Source organism: Salvelinus namaycush, chromosome 20 (genome assembly GCF_016432855.1).
Source record: "Salvelinus namaycush isolate Seneca chromosome 20, SaNama_1.0, whole genome shotgun sequence".
NCBI lineage: Eukaryota > Metazoa > Chordata > Actinopteri > Salmoniformes > Salmonidae > Salvelinus > Salvelinus namaycush.
In genome coordinates, this window is record NC_052326.1 from 53,700,567 (window position 1) to 53,721,963 (window position 21,397).

At 43.8% G+C, this 21,397-nt stretch overlaps 1 protein-coding gene across 1 annotated transcript in view; it reads right to left on the reverse strand.

Moving 5' to 3' along the window:
• Window positions 1–21,397, reverse strand: part of LOC120064874 (metabotropic glutamate receptor 7) — a 410,691-nt gene that overhangs the window by 31,786 nt on the left and 357,508 nt on the right. The window lies entirely within an intron of this gene.

The window sequence follows — 21,397 nt, forward strand, 5'->3', positions numbered from 1 at the left end:
GGCATAATAATGAGATTGGACGCCGGCTTGGCATACCAATGAGATTGGATGCTAGCTTGGCATACCAATGAGATTGGATGCTAGCTTGGCATAACAATGAGATTGGATGCCGGCTCTGCATAACAATGAGATTGGATGCTGGCTTGGCATAACACATTCGATTGGATGCTGGCTTGGCATAACACATTAGATTGGATGCTGGCTTGACATAACACATTAGATTGGATGCTGGCTTGGCATAACACATTAGATTGGATGCTGGCTTGGCATAACACATTCGATTGGATGCTGGCTTGGCATAACACATTAGATTGGATGCTGGCTTGGCATAACACATTAGATTGGATGCTGGCTTGACATAACAGATCAGAGGGGTCGATGCAACAGCAGACAGAGATTCTTGAACAGTCTACAAGATTTTGTACTGCAATTATTTAGCTACCTTTAAATTGAAGTCCTATCTCTTAATTCACCCTTAAATCTGTAAACATGCTACCGACACTTTGAACTGAATTGCACTCACAACTTCCTGTTACATCAAATGGCACACTCATTCCATGTTTTGAATTATCTCAAAATATCACACTTGTTAACGTTATGGTTCCTTCCGGTGAGTAAGTGTGGAAAGTGATTCGATGGAAATATATTCAAGTAGTTCACCATTGTTAAGCCAGTTTGTTCTTCTGACGTTGTGGAAGTGTTTCATGTGTACTGATTAAAACATTTACTTGTTTGAAGAGTGTTGTGTTTGTTGGTGTTTTCTCTGTGGGGTATTGGGTTGTGTCTGTGTGTGTGTGTTTATGTGTGTCTGCATGCGTGAGTGTGTGCAGGTGGTAAATACTGGAACGTTAATTAGACTTTCTACAGGGCATGTAAACAGACACACAACTCATTACAGGGTTTTGGAGCAGAGACAAGCTTCAACCAAAGTCAGCTTCAAGTTTTACAATTATTACACAGTCATTTTCATTTCCCGAAGAATCATGGCTTTGAGGTGATCTGTAACATGTGTTTATGGTCCGATAACCATATTGCCACGCCCTGACCATAGAGAGCTTTTATTCTCTATGTTGGTTAGGTCGGGGTGTGATTTAGGGTGGGTCATCTAGGCGTTTATATATGTCGATGTTGGCCTGTTATGGTTCCCAATCAGAGGCAGCTGTTTATCGTTGTCTCTGATTGGGGATCATATTTAGGCAGCCATTTCCCTTTGTGCTTTGTGGGATCTTGTGTTTGTGTAGCTGCCTGTGAGTAGTACAGAACGTCACGTTTCGTTTGTGCTTGTTTGTTTTGTTTGGTGAGTTTCTATTTAATAAAATATGTGGAACTCTACGCACGCTGCGCCTTGGTCCATTCCTTATGACGAACATGACACATAATATGGTTGTTGTTATAGTCTATTGTTCTGTCTTTGGAATTGTCTCTACAGCGTAATTGTTATTTCAAATGTGAATAGAAAACATTTAATTCACAACGTGGTTTGGTCATATTTCTTTCGCATACTTTTCGTTGAAGCTTGCATCGATGCATGCTTCAAAATATGTACAAACGGAGTACGCATTAGAGAAGTGCTCTCCATGCTCAGTTTGGCATGCTCAGTTTCCATGCTCAGCCATTGCCGCTCCACTGTTCATTGTTCCATTTGTTTGGTCGTGTTTCCCCGCACACCTGCTCTGTTTTGGACTCATACTCCGACCCTCCCGTGCTACAATTTGCTCGGAGCACGGTGGTATGTATTTTAAAGAAACACCCATAGTCTCTAATAATGATTGTGTATGTACTGTAAAGAGTGATAGAAAATACGCTTGAATTATGGAATTCAATGCAGTTAGATGTAGAGATGATTCATCTATATTGGCTGTTCCTGCCTCATGTCATGTAGGATGCTGTTAACGTGCCTATGGTGCTGTTAGCTAACATGTTTGTAAATCAAACACTGATTATCAATAATATCAGTTGACACATCTGAATCATGGAGCTACATGCAGGGATTTCAATATACCATATTGCATACAAGATGTTATTTAATTCAGATTACTTGTTAGATTTTACTGCACGGTTGGAACTAAAAGCACAAGCATTTCGCTACACTCACATTAACATCTGCAAACCATGTGTATGTGACCGTAAAATTTGATTTGATTTGACCATCTAAATTGGGGCGTCTGCTGCATCATCAATCCATATCCTGTTAGTTACATCATCAATCCATATCCTGTTAGTTACATCATCATTTCATATCCTGTTAGTTACATCATCAATCCATATCCTGTTAGTTACATCATCAATCCATATCCTGTTAGTTACATCATCAATCCATATCCTGTTAGTTACATCATCAATCCATATCCTGTTAGTTACATCATCAATCCATATCCTGTTAGTTACATCATCAACCCATATCCTGTTAATTAAATCTTAAACCTATATCCTGTTAGTTACATCATCAACCCATATCCTTTTAGTTACATCATCATTCCATATCCTGTTAGTTACATCATCAATCCATATCCTGTTAGTTACATCATCAATCCATATCCTGTTAGTTACATCATCAACCCATATCCTGTTTGTTACATCATCAACCCACATCCTGTTAGTTACATCATCAACCCACATCCTGTTAGTTACATCATCAACCCACATCCTGTTAGTTACATCATCAACCCATATCCTGTTTGTTACATCATCAACCCACATCCTGTTAGTTACATCATCAACCCACACCCTGTTAGTTACATCATCAACCCACATCCTGTTAGTTACATCATCAACCCACATCCTGTTAGTTACATCATCAACCCACATCCTGTTAGTTACATCATCAACCCACATCCTGTTAGTTACAACTTGTACAGTGCTGTACTTGTTTGCGACACAAACTGAGATTTCAACGTTTATTCAGAAAATATGAACAAGATTAGTGAAGTGACTAACTATGACACCATTGTATCAGTTTAGGAGATATGTGCTTGGTCATCAATCCATATCTTAGACAGTTGTTACAATGTGTACATTAGCAGTCTGTGACACTTGATCACACACACACACACACACACACACACACACACACACACACACACACACACACACACACACACACACACACACACACACACACACACACACGATCTCACCTTTCAGTGTATGATGTACTGTTTAGACAAGGTTCAGTACAATGTGGCACACTTTGGTGATATTTATTTTTGTTCTAAATATGTTATGTGTTTTGTGTGTTTTACACAATCTGTCTTGATTTTGTTCTAAGTATGAACATATTGTAACAATCTGTCCACGTTTTGATCAAAAAAAGTGAACATGTTGTATATAAACTTTCCATTATGTAGTTTTTGTTCTGTCCAAATATGTCCATATGATATATTAATTCAACTACGTATTGGGGTTCCTAATATGTCCATATGGTATATTCAGGTACATTGGGGTTCCTAATATGTCCATATGGTATATTCAGGTACATTGGGGTTCCTAATATGTCCATATGGTATATTCAGGTACATTGGGGTTCCTAATATGTCCATATGGTATATTAATTGAACTACGTATTGAGGTTCCTAATATGTCCATATGATATATTCAACTACGTATTGGGGTTCCTAATATGTCCATATGGTATATTCAGGTACATTGGGGTTCCTAATATGTCCATATGGTATATTCAGGTACATTGGGGTTCCTAATATGTCCATATGCTATATTCAGGTACATTGGGGTTCCTAATATGTCCATATGGTATATTAATTCAACTACGTATTGAGGTTCCTAATATGTCCATATGATATATTCAGGTACATTGGGGTTCCTAATATGTCCATATGGTATATTCAGGTACATTGGGGTTCCTAATATGTCCATATGGTATATTCAGGTACATTGGGGTTCCTAATATGTCCATATGATATATTAATTCAACTATGTATTGAGGTTCCTAATATGTCCATATGATATATTCAGGTACATTGGGGTTCCTAATATGTCCATATGGTATATTAATTCAACTACGTATTGAGGTTCCAAATATGTCCATATGGTATATTAATTCAACTACGTATTGGGGTTCCTAATATGTCCATATGGTATATTCAGGTACATTGGGGTTCCTAATATGTCCATATGGTATATTCAGGTACATTGGGGTTCCTAATATGTCCATATGGTATATTCAGGTACATTGGGGTTCCTAATATGTCCATATAGTATATTCAGGTACATTGGGGTTCCTAATATGTCCATATGGTATATTCAGGTACATTGGGGTTCCTAATATGTCCATATGGTATATTCAGGTACATTGGGGTTCCTAATATGTCCATATGGTATATTCAGGTACATTGGGGTTCCTAATATGTCCATATGGTATATTAATTGAACTATGCAATGGGTTACTTAATGTGTACTTATGTCCATATAGCATAATTCAACTATATTTTGTGGTTCTTAATTTGTACATACTGTCTTTTACATAAGCTTTCTTTCTTCAACCGTGTAAGATGGTGCCCGGAACAGAAGGCGGACTATTGTGTTTTTGTTCATTTATCTGCGTAGTTTGAAACTTATTTTCATACTATTTTTTAAAATAATCTTTCCGCTACCGTCTCTTATGACCGAAAATAACTTCTAGACATCAGGACTGCGATTACTCACCACGAACTAGCAGAATCCTTTTTCTTCTTTCACTACTCTGACGGGCCCGGGGCTATACGGTTCCCTCGGGAACAGGCCCCGACTCCAGTGATCTGCGTGAAGAGGAGGCGGAGAAAGAGAGGCCGGAGGGCAGGCTGCCTTCTGAGGAGACGGAGGCGATCGAATAAACCCCCACTCCCCTCCTGCTAGCAAACATGCAATCTTTGGACAATAAAATAGACAAGTTATTTGGAAGATTAAACTACCAACGGGACATTGAAAACTGTAACATCTTATGCTTCACGAAGTCGTGGCTGAACGACGACAATATCAACATACAGCTGGCTGGTAATATGATGTACCGGCAGGATAGAACAGCGGCGTCTGGTAAGACAAGGGTATATGTATTTGTGTAAACAACAGCTGGTGCAGACCACATTACCTACTGAGAGAGTTTTCATCTATATTTTTTGTAGCTGTACATACCACCACAGTCAGGGGCTGGCACTAAGATAGCATTGAATGAGCTGTATTCTGCCACAAGCAAACAAGAAAATGCTCACCCAGAGGTGGCGCTCCTAGTAGCCAGGGACTTTAATGCAGGGAAACTAAACTTCTCTAGGGTAGGGGGCAGCATTCGGAATTTTGGATGAAATGCATGCCCAAATTAAACTGCCGGCTTCTCGGGCCCAGAAGATATGATATGCATATAACTGGTAGATTTGGAGAGAAAACTCTAAAGTTTCCAAAACGGTTAAAATAGTGTCTGTGAGTATAACAGAACTGATTTGGCAGGCGAAAACCTGAGAAAAATCCATTCAGGAAGTAGTTGTTTTTTTGGTTTTGTAGTTTTCTATTCAATGTCATTACAGTATCCATTGACTTAGGACTCCAATTGCAGTTTCTATGCCTTCCACTAGATGTCAACAGTCTTTAGAAATTGTTTCAGGCTTGTATTCTTAAAAATGAGGAAGTAAGAGCAGTCTGAATGAGTGGACCCTGCCGTGTCACAGAGCTTTTTCATGCGCGAGACCGAGAGAGTGCCTTTCTTGTTTACCTTTTAACCTGTTATGGCTGCAAGGGGCAGTATTGAGTAGCCAGTTAAATCGTGCCCATTTCAAACGGCCTCGTACTCAATTCTTGCTCGTACAATATGCATATTATTATTACTATTGGATAGAAAACACTCTCTAGTTTCTAAAACCGTTTGAATTATTTCTCTGAGTGAAACAGAAGTCATTCTGCAGCACACTTCCTGACCAGGAAGTGGAATGTCAGAAATCGATGCTTTGTTCAACTTCCTGCCTATACATGGGCATGATACGTAAGAGTCTACATACACTTCATACACCTTCCCCTGGTTGTCAAGAGGCGGTGAGAGAAAAAATGTAGTGTTTATCTTGGTCTGAGGTGGAATTAAAGCTCTTTGTTTGACGTGACCGTCCACTTCCTGTTTCTGGAGCGTGCGAAAGAGGACATGGATTTGCCTTCTGTTTTGCTCTCGTTATGGACGACTAACATCTCCGTCTTAGATTTTATTTGATACATGTGACCATATCATCGTAAAGTATGTTTTTTCAATATAGTTTAATCAGATTATTTAAATTTTTTCGGGAGTTTTGCCGTGTTCCGTTCTCTGACTTTGTTGACGTTGGAGAGATCCGTAGCACTTGGCAAGTGCCCATGCTAAATGAAGAGGGAAATTTGCCGTTCCAGATCCAAACAACGACTGTTCTGGACAAAGGACACCTTGTCCAACATTCTGACGGAAGATCACCAAAAGTAAGAAACATTTTATGATGCTATTTCTAATATCTGTCGTGCATGTGAACTGGTCGTCGGCGCCCAAGTGTTTCTGGCTATTGTGGCTATGCTAATATAACGCTACATTTTGTTTTCGCTGTAAAACATTTAATAAATCGGAAATATTGTCTGGAATCACAAGATGCCTGTCTTTCAATTGCTGTACACTATGTATTTTTCAGAAATGTTTTATGATGAGTAATTAGGTATTTGACGTTGGTGTCTGTAAATATTATGGCTGCTATCGGTGCAATTTCTGATTGTAGCTGAAATGTAAACTATGATTTATACCTGAAATATGCAAATTTTTCGAACAAAACATATGCTATACAATAAATATGTTATCAGACTGTCATCTGATGAAGTTGTTTCTTGGTTAGTGGCTATTTATATCTTTATTTGGTCGAATTTGTGATAGCTACTGATGGAGTAAAAAACTGATGGAGTAAGAAAAGTGGTGTCTTTTGCTAACGTGGTTAGCTAATAGATTTACATATTTTGTCTTCCCTGTAAAACATTTTAAAAATCGGACATGTTGGCTTGATTCACAAGATGTGTACCTTTCATATGCTGTATTGGACTTGTTAATGTGTGAAAGTTAAATATTTTTAAAAAATATCTTTTGAATTTCGCGCCCTGCACTTGAGCTGGATGTTGTCATAAGTGTACCGGTGTCGGGCTGCACCCCAAACAGGTTAAATCAGTTTAACCACACTTCTATCAGTATGTTAAATGTGCAACCAGAGGGAAAAGAACTCTGGACCACCTAAACTCCACACACAGAGATGCATACAAATTCTCCCTCAGCCTCCATTTGGCATATCTGACCATAATTCCATCCTCCCGATTCCTGCTTACAAGAACAAATTAAAGCAGGAAGCACCAGTGACTAGATCAATAAAAAAGTGGTCAGATGAAGCAGATGCTAAGCTACAGGACTGTTTTGCTAGCACAGACTGGAATATGTTCCGGGATTCCTCCGATGGCATTGAGGAGTACACCACATCTATCATTGGCTTCATCAATAAGTGCATTGATGACGTCATCCCCACAGTGACCGTACGTACATACCCCAACCAGAAACCATGGATTACAGGCAGCATCCGCACTGAGCTAAAGGCTAGAGCTGCCACTTTCAAGGAGCGGGATTCTAACCCGGAAGCTTATAAGAAATCCTGCTATGCCCTCCGATATGAACCGTCAAACAGGCAAAGCTTCAATACAGTACTAAGATCGAGTCGTACTACACCGTCTCTGACGCTCATCGAATGTGGCAGGGTCTGCAAATCATTACAGACTACAATGGGAAGCACAGCCAAGAGCTGCCCAGTGACACGAGCCTACCAGACGAGCTAAACTACTTCTATGCTCGCTTTGAGGCAAATAACACTGAAACATGCATGAGAGCACCAGCTGTACCGCAAGGGTGTGTGATCATGCTCTCCACAGCCGATGTGAGTAAGAACTTTAGACAGGTCAATATTCACAAGGCCGCTGGGCCAGACGGATTACCAGGACGTGTACTGCGAGCATGCGCTGACCAACAAGCAAGTGTCTTCACTGATATTTTCAACCTCTCCCTGTCTGAGTCTATAATACCAACATGTTTTAAGCAGACCACCATAGTGCCTGTGCCAAAGACCACTAAAGTAACCTGCCTAAATGACTACCGACCCATAGCACTCACGTTTGTAGCCATGAAGTGGTTGAAAGGCTGGTCATGGCTCACATCAACACCATTATCCCAGAAACCCTAGACCTACTCCAATTTGCATACCGCCCCAACAGATCCACAGATGATGCAGTCTCTATTGCACTCGGCACTGCCCTTTCCCACCTGGACAAAAGAAACACCTATGTGAGAATGCTATTCAATGACTACAGCTCAGCAATCAACACCATAGTGCCTTCAAAGCTCATCAATAAGCTAAGGACCCTGGGACTAAACACCTCCCTCTGCAACTGGATCCTGGACTTCCTGACGGGCCACCCCCAGGTGATAAGGGGGGGTGACAACACATCCGCCACGCTGATCCTAAACACTGGTGCTTGCTCAGCCCCCTCCTGTACTCCCTGTTCACTCATGACTGCACGGCCAGGCATGACTCCAACACCATCATTACATTTTCTGATGACACAACAGTGGTAGTGAGACAGCCTATAGGGAGGAGTGAGACAGCCTATAGGGAGGAGGTCAAACACCTGGCAGTGTGGTGCCAGGACAACAACCTCTCCATCAACGTGATCAAAACAAAGGAGATGATTGTGGACAACAAGAAAAAGAGGACAGAGCACGCCCCCATTCTCATCAACGGGGCTGCAGTGGAACAGTTTGTGGACCAATTTCCTTGGTGTCCACATCACCAACAAACTAGCATGGTCCAAGCACACCATGACAATGGTGAAGTGGGCACGACAAAACATATTCCCCCTCAGGAGACTAAAAAGATTTGGCATTGGTCCTCAGATCCTCAAAAGTTTCTACAGCTTCACCATCGAGAATATCCTGACTGGTTGCCTGGTATGGCAACTGCTCGGCCTCCGACGGCAAGGCATTACTGTCACGACTTCCGCCGAAGTCGGTTCCTCGCCTTGTTCGGGCGGCGTTGGGCGGTCGACGTCACCAGTCTTCTAGCCATTGCCGCTCCACTGTTCATTGTTCCATTTGTTTAGTTGTGTTTCCCCGCACACCTGGTTTACATTCCCTAATCACACTACATATATATTCCCTCTGTTCCCCCCATGCCTTTGTGTGGAATTGTATTTGTTACAAGTTTCGTGTTATGCGCCAGGCTGATTTTCCCCCGGGTACCGTGTTTTTACCCAAGTGTGTTTAATTGTTTAACTGATGCATTATTGTGACTGTTGTCGCGCTTTGCACTTTTGCCATTTGGCTGGAGGTTTTTGACGCAGTTGCGTCCGTCTGTTGTTACTTCTGCCAATTAAAGTGTGCGCCTGATCACAACTCTCCGCTCTCCTGCACCTGACTTCTTACCAGTAGCACACAACCTGACAGAATTCTACACTTACCATGGAGTCAGCAGGAGCAGGTACCCCGGTCCGAGGGGTCGAGGAGCGCATCCGAGAACACTCGGCGATGCTGCAACATCTCTGTGCCACGATCGCGTTGTCCATACCATGGACCACTGGGAGAGACACGGAGTCTCTCCGTGCACAACCGGGGTTACCACTACCCGTCCCTCCTGTATCCGGTCCCAGTGGGATACGTCTCGCCCTTCCCAGGGAGTATGATGAGACGGCAGCACGGTGCCAGGGGTTCCTATTACAACTGGACCTATACTTGGCCACCGTTCACCCGGCTCCCTCGGGAAGGGAGAGGGTGTCCGCCCACGTCTCGTGCCTCTCGGGGAGAGCTCTGGAGTGGGCAAACGCCATGTGGGGAGAAGGAGATGCGGTGTTGGACCACTTCGAGGAGTTCACCTGCCGATTCCGGGCAGTCTTCGACCACCCGGCCGAGGGTAGAGCGGCGGGTGAACGTCTCTCCCACCTGAGGCAGGGGACGCGGAGCGCCCAGGAGTTCACCCTGGAATTTCGGACCTTGGCCACCAGAGCAGGTTGTGCGCCCAGTGTAAGGCTCCTAGACACCTGCCCAGAGGTAAGCTACATCCCTTACCCATTCCACAATGGCCTTGGTCACACCTGTCGGTCGAGTTTCTGACCGATCTTCCTCTCTCACAGGAAAACACCACGATCCTGGTCTTTGTGGATCTTTTCTATAAGTCCTGTCGTCTCCTCCCTCTGCCCGGTCTCCCTACGGCCCTACAGACAGCGGAGGCCTTCTTTACAAACGTCTTCCGGCACTACGGGGTGCCTGAGGATATAGTGTCTGAATGAGGTCCCCAATTCACTTCGAGAGTCTGGAAGGCGTTCATGGAACGTCTGGGGGCCTCGATCAGCCTTACCTCAGGTTTTCACCCCAAGAGTAATGGGCAGGTGGAGAGAGTGAACCGGCCGGGGGAGTGGGCGGTGTTCGTGTCCTGGGCAGAGATGGCACAGATGGCCACTCCTACACTAACCTCTCCCCCTTTCAGTGCGTATTGGGGTACCAGCCGGTTCTGGCGCCGGTACATCAGGGTCAGACCGAGGCTTCTGCGGTGGACGACTGGTTCAGCCGCCCATGTTCACCTCCAGTGGGCCGAGATGCACCACAAAACCAGCGCGGACCGTCACCGCAGTGAGGCCCCGGTGTTCGCGCCGGGTCAGGCTCTCGACCCGAAACCTGCCCCTCTGCCTGCCCTGCCGGAAGCTGGGCCCGCGGTTTGTGGGGCCATTTAAGGTCCTGAGGAGAGTGAATGAGGTGTGTTCCAGGTTTACAAGCCATAAAACTCCTGAACATCTAGTCAAATGTCTACCCAGACTACTCGCATTGGCCCCCCCAACCTCCCCTCTCCACACCGCTGCCACTCTCTGTTATCATCTATGCATAGTCACTTTAATACATGTACATACTACCTCAACTAACCAGTGACCCCGCACATTGACTCTGTACTGGCACCCCCCTGTATATATTGTAATTTTTTTACTGCTGCTCTTTCATTATTTGTTACTTTTATCTCTTAATCTTATCCTTTTTTTTTTAAACTGCACTGTTGGTTAGAGCCTGTAAGTAAGCATTTCACTGTAAAGTCTACACCTGTTGTATTCGGCACATGTGACTAATACAATTTGATTTGATTTGATTTGCTTTGGTGTTGTTGTAATGTGCACAATACAGTAGGTAAGCTTTTTCTGAATAGTACATATCATAAATAAAGCTGTCGTGTGTGTGTGTGTGTGTGTGTGTGTGTGTGTGTGTGTGTGTGTGTGTGTGTGTGTGTGTGTGTGTGTGTGTGTGTGTGTGTGTGTGTGTGTGTGTGTGTGTTTGTCAGCGTGCGTGCCCTGTGTGCAGTGAGCTCCTTCAGCTCTATATTGAATCAGCGTACAACCTCAGGACAGGAGTGTGAACTACCTGGTAAAGCCTTTGCAGGTCTCTGCCTCAGGACAGGGTTATGAACTGAGCTGGTACGCCCTGATAGTTTTCCAGGTCTGCGTGTGTGTGTGTGTGTGTTCTAAATATGTACATATAGTACATAAAGCCCTCTTCCTGTTGACACATGAAAAACAGGAAGTCCCCCTGGCCCTTTCCACATCCTCTCTTTCTCTCATCAGATGCATGAATCTCTTATTAATAACTGTGCAGCCCCCTGGGTAAAACTCAACCTGAGGAGGTTAGATACACATTCACAGCAAACTACCTACGTATACAATACACTTTATATTTCAGTAGTTTAACAGAAACACTTTACCATTTTTATATTACTGGAGAAACTTACAAGCAGTGTACACAACAATAGTAGGTAAACAAGTACACTTCATTGCTAAATCATTGGAAGAAAAAAAACCTTCAATCATCATGTGATACTGTCAACTGTTAAAACCCTCTGGAGTCGATTGACCCGCCCGCGCATAACGCTTACGTCGTTTGAATATTGACTAGCTCCCCATGTGTTTATACAAGAGACTTACCGTTTATTGCAGTGGCTACAGCTCAATCCCCTCTTTCCGCCAATATAAGGCTTGCATCTACTCCATAACATACCACATTAAAAAATAGTATATTATGCTATGGTATAAATACTATAGTATTCACCGCAAAAACTCCACAAGGAATGCTGTAGTATTTACTGTAGTATTTGTAGTATACTGTATTATAATGTTCAATACATAGTATTTACAGTTACTATATTATAAATGATGTAGTAAAAGAAAATTGTCGTATATACTATAGTGATTAATGTTGTCACACCCTGATCTGTTTCACTTCTCTTTGTGCTTGTCTCCACCCCCCTCCAGGTGTCGCCCATCTTCCCCATTATCCCCTGTGTATTTATACCTGTGTTCTCTGTTTGTCCGTTGCCAGTTCGTCTTGTTTGTCAAGTCAACCAGCGTTTTTTGTCTCAGCTCCTGTTTTTCCCAGTCTCTCTTTTTCCCGCCCTCCTGGTTTTGACCCCTGCCTGTCCTGACTCTGAGCCCACCTGCCTGACCACTCTTCCTGCCCCTGACCCTGAGCCTGCCTGTCGACCTGTACCGTTGCCCCACCTCTGGATTGTTGACCTCTGCCTACCATGACCCTGAGCCTGCCTGCCGCCCGGTACTGTTGCCCCACCTCTGGTTTACTGACCCCTGTCTGCCTTGACCTGTCTATTGCCTGCCCCTGTTGGATTATTAAACCATTGTCAATTCGACATGTCTGCATCTGGGTCTTACCTTGATTCCTGATTAATGTAGTATATTTGAGGATTTTAGTATGCTCTATTTTTTACTGTAGGTTTTTTGTTGACTGTAGTATACAAGGCACGAGGGCGTGTGGTATATGGCCAATATACCACGGCTAAGGGCTGTTCTTAAGCACGACGCATCGCGGAGTGCCTGGATACAGCCCTTAGCCGTGGTATATCGGCCATATACCACAAACCCCAGAGGTGCCTTACTGCTATTATAAACTGCTTACCAAGGTAATTAGAGCAGTAAAAATAAATGTTTTGTCATACCCGTGGTTTACGGTGTCATGACTGTCCTGATCAGGTCAGGTTACAGGAGACCACAACCCTACATATTATTTCTCACCCCCAACAGAGGAGGAGAGATCTAGGGGTCTGAAGATGTGGGGGTTTTATGACCCCTCACGCCCATGGTAAATCTTAAGCCACAGACAACATTTCTTTTTCCTCTCACTATGGAGAACCATCCTCAGAACATTAAACAAGCAATAAAGGGACATTGGAACAATGGTTTCCATCAGCCACAATGGTGGTCATGACGATAGATGGAATATGAAAATGTATGTCATTTTTGTTTTGTTATTAGGTTAATAGATGACGTTATTACGAAAACATTGTAACTGTAAGAGTTTTCCTAGGATATGCCTGATGTTTATACATTGTACGCTGTGTGGAAAATGTCCAAATCGAAGAGAATGTTTTGGTAAAGATGAAATGTGAAGTTAGTTGTCTAAAATTGGATTGGAGTAAAATCTAGACCTTGCCTCTTAACTTGGTACCCCCAGAGAATTGCCCTGAAGGCGGTTACGTCCACTTCTGACCCGAGGGTATAAGACATGAGAGCTAAGAATTAACAGGTCAGACTAAGTGACCCAAGCTGCAGCCAAGGTCTAAAAAGTCAACGAACCCAAAACTCAACCCAATGTTGAAGACAAAGAAATATTTTTCTACCCATGCTACTGATGAGTAGCTGCGTCTAAGCGGGTGAATTCAAGCCAGACCACCCGGTCTCCACTCTCCATCGAATCGTGGTATCTACACTGTTTCATTCCTACGCTGTGAACCCTGAGCTACAGAGCTGTCTGTCCTCAGAAGACCCCTCCCAGAGCAAGGGCGAGGAATCAGACCAAAAGGACACTGACATCGTGAGGACAACCAGAGAGTTGCGCCGGAGAAGTGCGTCATTGAGAAGCCTAAACGACCCACACGGAGCGTCCCATCTGAGACCTCCCACACGTAATTACATCATTATATTCTGACCCATAAGAGCGGCAGTTCGGGGCAAGGGTTAAAATAAGCATAGCTGACAAATGCACCCAAATGTATATTTCTCTCGTGTACTTTCTCTTTTTCTCTCTCTTTTAAATGGCATCTTTTAAATGGCAGATTCACGGATTATGCAACGTTCAGAATGAGATTGTAGAGGAAACTGATTAATTAACGACTGTTGTAAAATCAATATTCTGATATTCTTTGAGTTAATTTGGGAAATAGGAACTCAATAAAACTAATTTTCCCATGGTGCCACAGGTTAATGAGTTAATAATTGATTGATTCATTTAATCACGCAATTAGAAACCTTTAATCATTCGATGAGCAACAGCCGTCACATTTACTAATACAACGTCACAACAACGGGTATGCTGGCCTTCTAGGCAGAGTTGCAAAGAAAAAGTCATATCTCAGACTGGCCAATAAAAATAAAAGATTAAGATGGGCAAAAGAACAGAGACACTGGACAGAGGAACTCTGCCTAGTAGGCCAGCATCCCGGAGTCGCCTCTTCACTGTTGACGTTGAGACTGGTGTTTTGCGGGTACTATTTAATGAAGCTGCCAGTTGAGGACTTGTGAGGCATCTGTTTCTCAAACTAGACACTCTGATGTACTTGTCCTCTTGCTCAGTTGTGCACCGGGGCCTCCCACTCCTTTTTTAATTCTGTTTAGAGCCAGTTTGCGCTGACCTGTGAAGGGAGTAGTACACAGCGTTGAACGAGATCTTCAGTTTCTTGGCAATTTCTTGCATGGAATAGCCTTCATTTCTCAGAACAGGAATAGACTGATGAGTTTCAGAAGAAAGGTCTTTGTTTCTGTCCATTTTGAGCCTGTAATCGAACCCACAAATGCTGATGCTCCAGATACTCAACTAGTCTAAAGAAGGCCAGTTATATTGCTTCTTTAATAAGGACAACAGTTTTCAGCTGTGCTAACATAATTGCAAAAGGGTTTTCTAATGATCAACTAGCCTTTTAAAATAATAAACTTGGATTAGCTAACACAATGTGCCATTGGAACACAGGAGTGATGGTTGCTGAAAATAGGCCTCTACGCCTTATGTAGATATTCCATTAAAAATCAGCTGTTTCCAGCTACACTAGTCATTTACAACATTAACAATGTCTACACTGGTATTTCTGATCAATTTGATGTTATTTTAATGGCCACATTTTTTTCCCTTTTCTTTCAAAAACAAGGGCATTTCTAAGACCTACCGCTAACACAGCATGAAACAAGAAAGAGGTATATCTGCTGTTCATAGGTTCTGAGTGAGTGAGTGAGTGAGTGAGTGAGTGAGTGAGTGAGTGAGTGAGTGAGTGAGTGAGTGAGTGAGTGAGTGAGTGAGTGAGTGAGTGAGTGAGTGAGTGAGTGAGTGAGTGAGTGAGTGAGTGAGTGAGTGAGTGAGTGAGTGAGAGGTAGTGTGCTGTCTGTGGCTGTAGATAGGAGATGGGAGGGAGGGAGAAATAAAAAAAATATGGATGTGTGAGACAGACTGGGAGAGAGAGAGAGAGAGATGGGTAAATTAGACGGTTAAGAGAGAAGGAGGGAGAGAGGTGGAGGGAGCGAGACAGAGGGAGAGAGGTGGAGGGAGAGGCAGATATAGAGATATAGAGGGAGAGAGACGGGTAAGAGAGGAGGGAGAGAGGCGGAGGAAGAGAGACAGAGGGAGAGAGGTGGAGGGAGAGGCAGATATAGAGATATAGAGGGAGAGAGACGGTTAAGAGAGGAGGGAGAGAGGTGGAGGGAGAGAGACAGAGGGAGATATTTGGAGGGAGAGAGCTAGATGGAGAGAGGTGGAGGGAGAGAGAACTGGGTGAGAGAGACAGTTTAGAAAAGTAGAAAAGAGAGCTAGAAGAGAAATAACGAGAAAGGAATGCATGGAAGATGGAAGAACACAAGATAGCCGACACAGAGTAGATGAGAGAAGTATCATCAGTATCACTCTCCCTCTCTCCTTATTCACTATACAGTACACTGCTTTTGACCAGAGGTAGGATGATTAAGCTAGATACAGCCCTATGGGCACCCTACTCCCTACATATGGACTACATGAGGAGTAGGGTGCCATTTGGGACACATATTGACCTGCTAAAGAGCCGGTATCAATGATAATTCCCTCTGCCTGAGTGTCTCTGCCTGAATCTCTCTGCCTGCCATAACAATAGCTAATGAAAAACTGCCTAAAGCTAAAGACTTAGGCTACGTCCAAAAATGCCTCCCTAATCACTAGATAGCGCACTACTTTTGACCAGAGCTCTATGGGAATCCTTATGGTGCCCTGGTCAAAAGTAGTGTACTACATAGGAAATAGGGATCCATCAGGCACACCGCTGGCTGTCAGAACCCCTCAGCGGCATCAGCATATCCCCTGTGCAATGGCGCAGACACACATTGCACTTCTACGCACTCCTCTTCCACAGGCAAGCACGCTGAAAAATAGACCACTTAAAGAAAAGATAGACACCTTGAATGGCACTGGTGAGGGGGGGGAGACCAAGCGTGCATGCAGCTTTTACAGATTTCAATCCTCCTTGCCATCTTTTGTGTCCATTCCCATCATGCATTCTGACACGGTTGTTGTGTGTTTGTCATGCATGTAAACGTCAGAGTTGGGGGAAATACGACATGTGGCTATGTACAGTTAAATCTCATTGTTGTAAATGATATGTAAATACAAACTGTAAATACAAGTGTCCTTTTCCAGGTTTTAAATAAGAGTCCAAGCTCTGTCTATGCCGGGGGCGGGGGTTTCTACTGGGCTATATGGAATTGTTTTAAGAATGTCATACCAAGTATCATTTAGCTATTTGATTTTGAATTTTATAACAAAAAGAAATATTACAAAATATTTTTTTCAGCCTTACTGCTATTAGCCCATACAAAGACATTGAATAACAAGATTCAGTACATGGAACGACAGATAGTCCCCCAAAAATCGAAAGGAAGTTTGTTCTAAAATGTCTGTAATATATCTGAGCGATATAATATATATATATATATATATATGTTTTATATGTATTTAACCCCTTATTTTTGTCACTAAACAGTCTCCATATATACAGTACTTCGACAGTTGTTTTGTTTACTGGTGCCAGGGAACCTTCATACAAGTCTTGTGATGTCTATGGAGTCCTAGAGCAAAACACCTGACATCTTCACCTTTCCACAGACGGGTCATATTAGCGTGTAAGCCAAACCGTTCGGACGCCGCAGATGATTTTGTGAGAATAACCAATTTTTCGGGATGTCTCATGGTCTGACAAACACCACTCTAGCTCTGCCACCTTCCAACTTTCACAGATGTGGTGAAGTGCGACATTGGCGAATTTTGGAGGATTGAGACGCATCCAATGCAAAAAACAGATATCTCTAGCTTAAACTGATAGACTTGTATGGGTATTGTTTATTATGTTCATTAGATTCCCACGGGGGCATCAACTCAACAGGATTAAAAGCTTTGATACCAGGGGCTGAAACAGCTATGTTTAAATGACGCAAATGTTAAAAAACGTTATCTTTCTTTTTTTTACTAGAGTTACAGTTCATACAAGGAAATCAATTATCCTTTATAGATACAACTATACTAAATATATTCATGTCACCAAATAATTGATTATAACACACTGTTTTGCAATGAAGGTCTACAGTAGCCTCAGCAGCACTCTGTAGGGTAGCACCATGGTGTAGCCGGAGGACAGCTAGTTTCCGTCCTCCTCTGGGGACATTGACTTCAATACAAAACATAGGAGGCTTTTGGTTCTCACCCCTTTCCATAGACTTACACAGTAATTATGGCAACTTCCGGAGGATGTCCTCCAACCTATCAGAGCTCTTGCAGCATGACATGTTGTCCACCCAATCAAAGGATCAGAGAATTAATCTAGTACTGAAAGCATAGGCTACAGCTAGCTATCACCACAGTGCATAACATGTGGTGAGTTGTTGACTCAGAGAGAAAGACAATAGTTGAGCGTTTTAAACAAATTAATTTCTTCAAAAGCAAGAGAGAGCGAGAAGCAAGAGAGAGAGAGCGAGAGCTAGGTAATTTTCATATTTTTCTCACTTTCACTTGCGTAGCTAGTGAATGCAGCTAGCTAGTTTAGCCTACTAAAACACCCGGCTCAAACAAAGAGGAATGCTATTTTACCTAGCTAGCTATGCATATACAACACTTGAACTCTTCCAAGTCAAGGTAAGCTTTTGTCTTTATTCATTTACTGCCACCCGGGCCTGCTGGTGTAACTGCTAATCTGCTGGCTAACTGTACACTGTAATGCATAATTGTAGAGGGTTCACTAATGCATTAGTTTTAGTAGCTAATGGTTACACCCTAGATCAGATAGCTGCAGGCAAGATTGTGCGAGGAGGTATTGAAAGTGTTAATGTCTGTCACCTTGACTCCTCAAATTCTCATGATTGGTACATGGAAAATGTGGGTATCATGTAAGTAATCTAAACATACGGATATTACATTGAACTGGGTGAATGGAATATGAATGACAGCCATCCAATATGCTGTAATAGAAATAAGGTCCTGCTCATGAAAAAAATGTAAAGAATTATCATCCTCCATAATCTTGGTCACTGGTCAATGTCCATCACTACCTTGTCCTTAACAACAAGTCTGCATGGTCCTTAACAACAAGTCTGCATGGTCCTTAACAACAAGTCTGCATGGTCCTTAACAACAGGGCTGCATGGTCCTTAACAACAAGTCTGCATGGTCCTTAACAACAAGTCTGCATGGTCCTTAACAACAAGTCTGCATGGTCCTTAACAACAAGTCTGCATGGTCCTTAACAACAAGTCTGCATGGTCCTTAACAACAGGGCTGCATGTTCCTTAACAACAAGTCTGCATGGTCCTTAACAACAAGGCTGCATGGCCCTTAACAACAAGGCTGCATGGTCCTTAACAACAGGGCTGCATGGTCCTTAACAACAAGTCTGCATGGTCCTTAACAACAGGGCTGCATGGTCCTTAACAACAGGGCTGCATGGTCCTTAACAACAAGTCTGCATGGTCCTTAAGTCCATTTCCCCCCCAACAGCTTAGACTTTTAAGATTTAATACACAGAGACCAGCAGGTGGATTTGGTATTTTTCATATTTATAAAAGCAATTTACTTTGACCTGTAGGGGATTTAAGGTATAAAAGCATCATGTACCTGTGCATTTTGTGATAATAAAAAAGAAGCAATATAACGGTGGGTAGGATCATCTGGGATTTACTTGTAAGAATGGTTTAGGGTGGGGGTGTTTAATGTGACATACTGTAGTGTATTATGCTCTCCTCTCTCTCTCTCTCTCTCTCTCTCTCTCTCCTATCCTCCCTCTCCCTCTCCATCTCCCTCTCCCTCTCTCTCTCTCTCTCTCTCTCTCTCTCTCTCTCTCTCTCTCCTCTCCTCTCCTCTCCTCTCCTCTCCTCTCCTCTCCTCTCCTCTCCTCTCCTCTCCTCTCCTCTCCTCTCCTCTCCCTCTCTCCTCCCCTCTCCTCTCTCTCTCCTCCCCTCTCCTCTCTCTCTCTCTCTCTCCTCTCCTCTCATCTCCTCTCCTCTCCTCTCTCTCTCCTCTCTCTCTCCTCCCCTCTCCTCTCTCTCTCTCCTCCCCTCTCCTCTCTCTCTATCCTCTCTCCTCTCCTCTCCTCTCCTCTCCTCTCCTCTCCTCTCCTCTCCTCTCCTCTCCTCTCCTCTCCTCTCCTCTCCCTCTCTCCTCCCCTCTCCTCTCTCTCTCCTCCCCTCTCCTCTCTCTCTCTCTCTCCTCTCCTCTCCTCTCTCTCTCCTCCCCTCTCCTCTCTCTCTCCTCCCCTCCTGTCCTCTCTCTCTCCTCCCCTCTCCTCTCTCTCTCCTCCCCTCTCCTCTCTCTCTCTCCTCCCCTCTCCTCTCCTCTCCTCTCTCTCCTCCCCTCTCCTCTCTCTCTCCTCCCCTCACCTCTCTCTCTCTCTCTCTCCCTCTCTCTCTCCTCTCTCTCTCTCTCCTCTCTCTCTCTCTCTCTCTCTCTCTCCTCTCTCTCTCTCCTCCCCTCTCCTCTCTCTCTCTCTCTCTCTCTCTCTCTCTCTCTCTCCTCTCCTCTCCTCTCCTCTCCCTCTCTCCTCCCCTCTCCTCTCTCTCTCCTCCCCTCTCCTCTCTCTCTCTCTCTCTCCTCTCCTCTCCTCTCATCTCCTCTCCTCTCTCTCTCCTCTCTCTCTCCTCCCCTCTCCTCTCTCTCTCTCCTCCCCTCCTGTCCTCTCTCTCTCCTCCCCTCTCTCCTCTCCTCTCCTCTCCTCTCCTCTCCTCTCCTCTCCTCTCCTCTCCTCTCCTCTCCTCTCCTCTCCTCTCCTCTCTCTCCTCTCTTCTCCTCTCCTCTCCTCCCCTCTCGCCTCCCCTCTCCTCTCTCTCTCCTCCCCTCTCCTCTCTCTCTCTCTCTCTCCTCCCCTCTCCTCTCTCTCTCCTACCCTCTCCTCTCTCTCTCTCCTCCCCTCTCCTCTCTCTCTCCTCCCCTCTCCTCTCTCTCCTTTTCATGAATGAATCATTAGACAAAAGTGATTTCAGGCAGTACGTGTCTTCATGCAAATAGCTTCCTCCACAAGGTCACGTTGGAACCTTGTCCCACAATTAAGAGAGAACCTTAATTTGTATTTTCCCGAACGTGACTTTGTAAATTGAGTAGGAGGGGGAGGACATTATCTATTTGCAAGTCTAATAATCTATTCTTCATGGAGCCTTGCTTTTTATGGCTTCCATTACCGCCTGTGTGTTTTCCGTCTCTGCTCCTGTCACAGCCAGGGAAGGCCTTTTAATAGATTGGTTACCTGGTGCTCAGTTGGCTGGCTGCCAGACCTGGGTTCAAACAGTATTTGTTTAATTTCAAATATTTTAGCAGGGCTTGATTGAGCTTTCCGGCTTTAATGGATCTAATGGGATACGTTTGAGCTACTGCCCTCCAGAAGGACATACAAGGTCCCCCTGTTCAGTAAATTATCAGTAGAGGAAGCTTCATTCCGACGACCATCAGGCTGCTGAACACTGGGACATAGGACAGATGTAGGATGCTGAACAGTGAGACATAGGACAGATGTAGGATGCATGAGATACAAATAACATGGTCTGATGGTCTAGGTAAATAACAACATGGCCTGATGCTCTAGGTAAATAACATGGCCTGATGGTCTAGGTAAATAACAACATGGCCTGATGGTTTAGGTAAATAACATGGCCTGATGGTCTAGGTAAATAACATGGTCTGATGGTCTAGGTAAATAACATGGTCTGATGGTCTAGGTAAATAACATAGTCTGATGGTCTAGGTAAATAACATGGCCTGATGGTCTAGGTAAATAACAACATGGCCTGATGGTCTAGGTAAATAACAACATGGCCTGATGGTCTAGGTAAATAACATGGTCTGATGGTCTAGGTA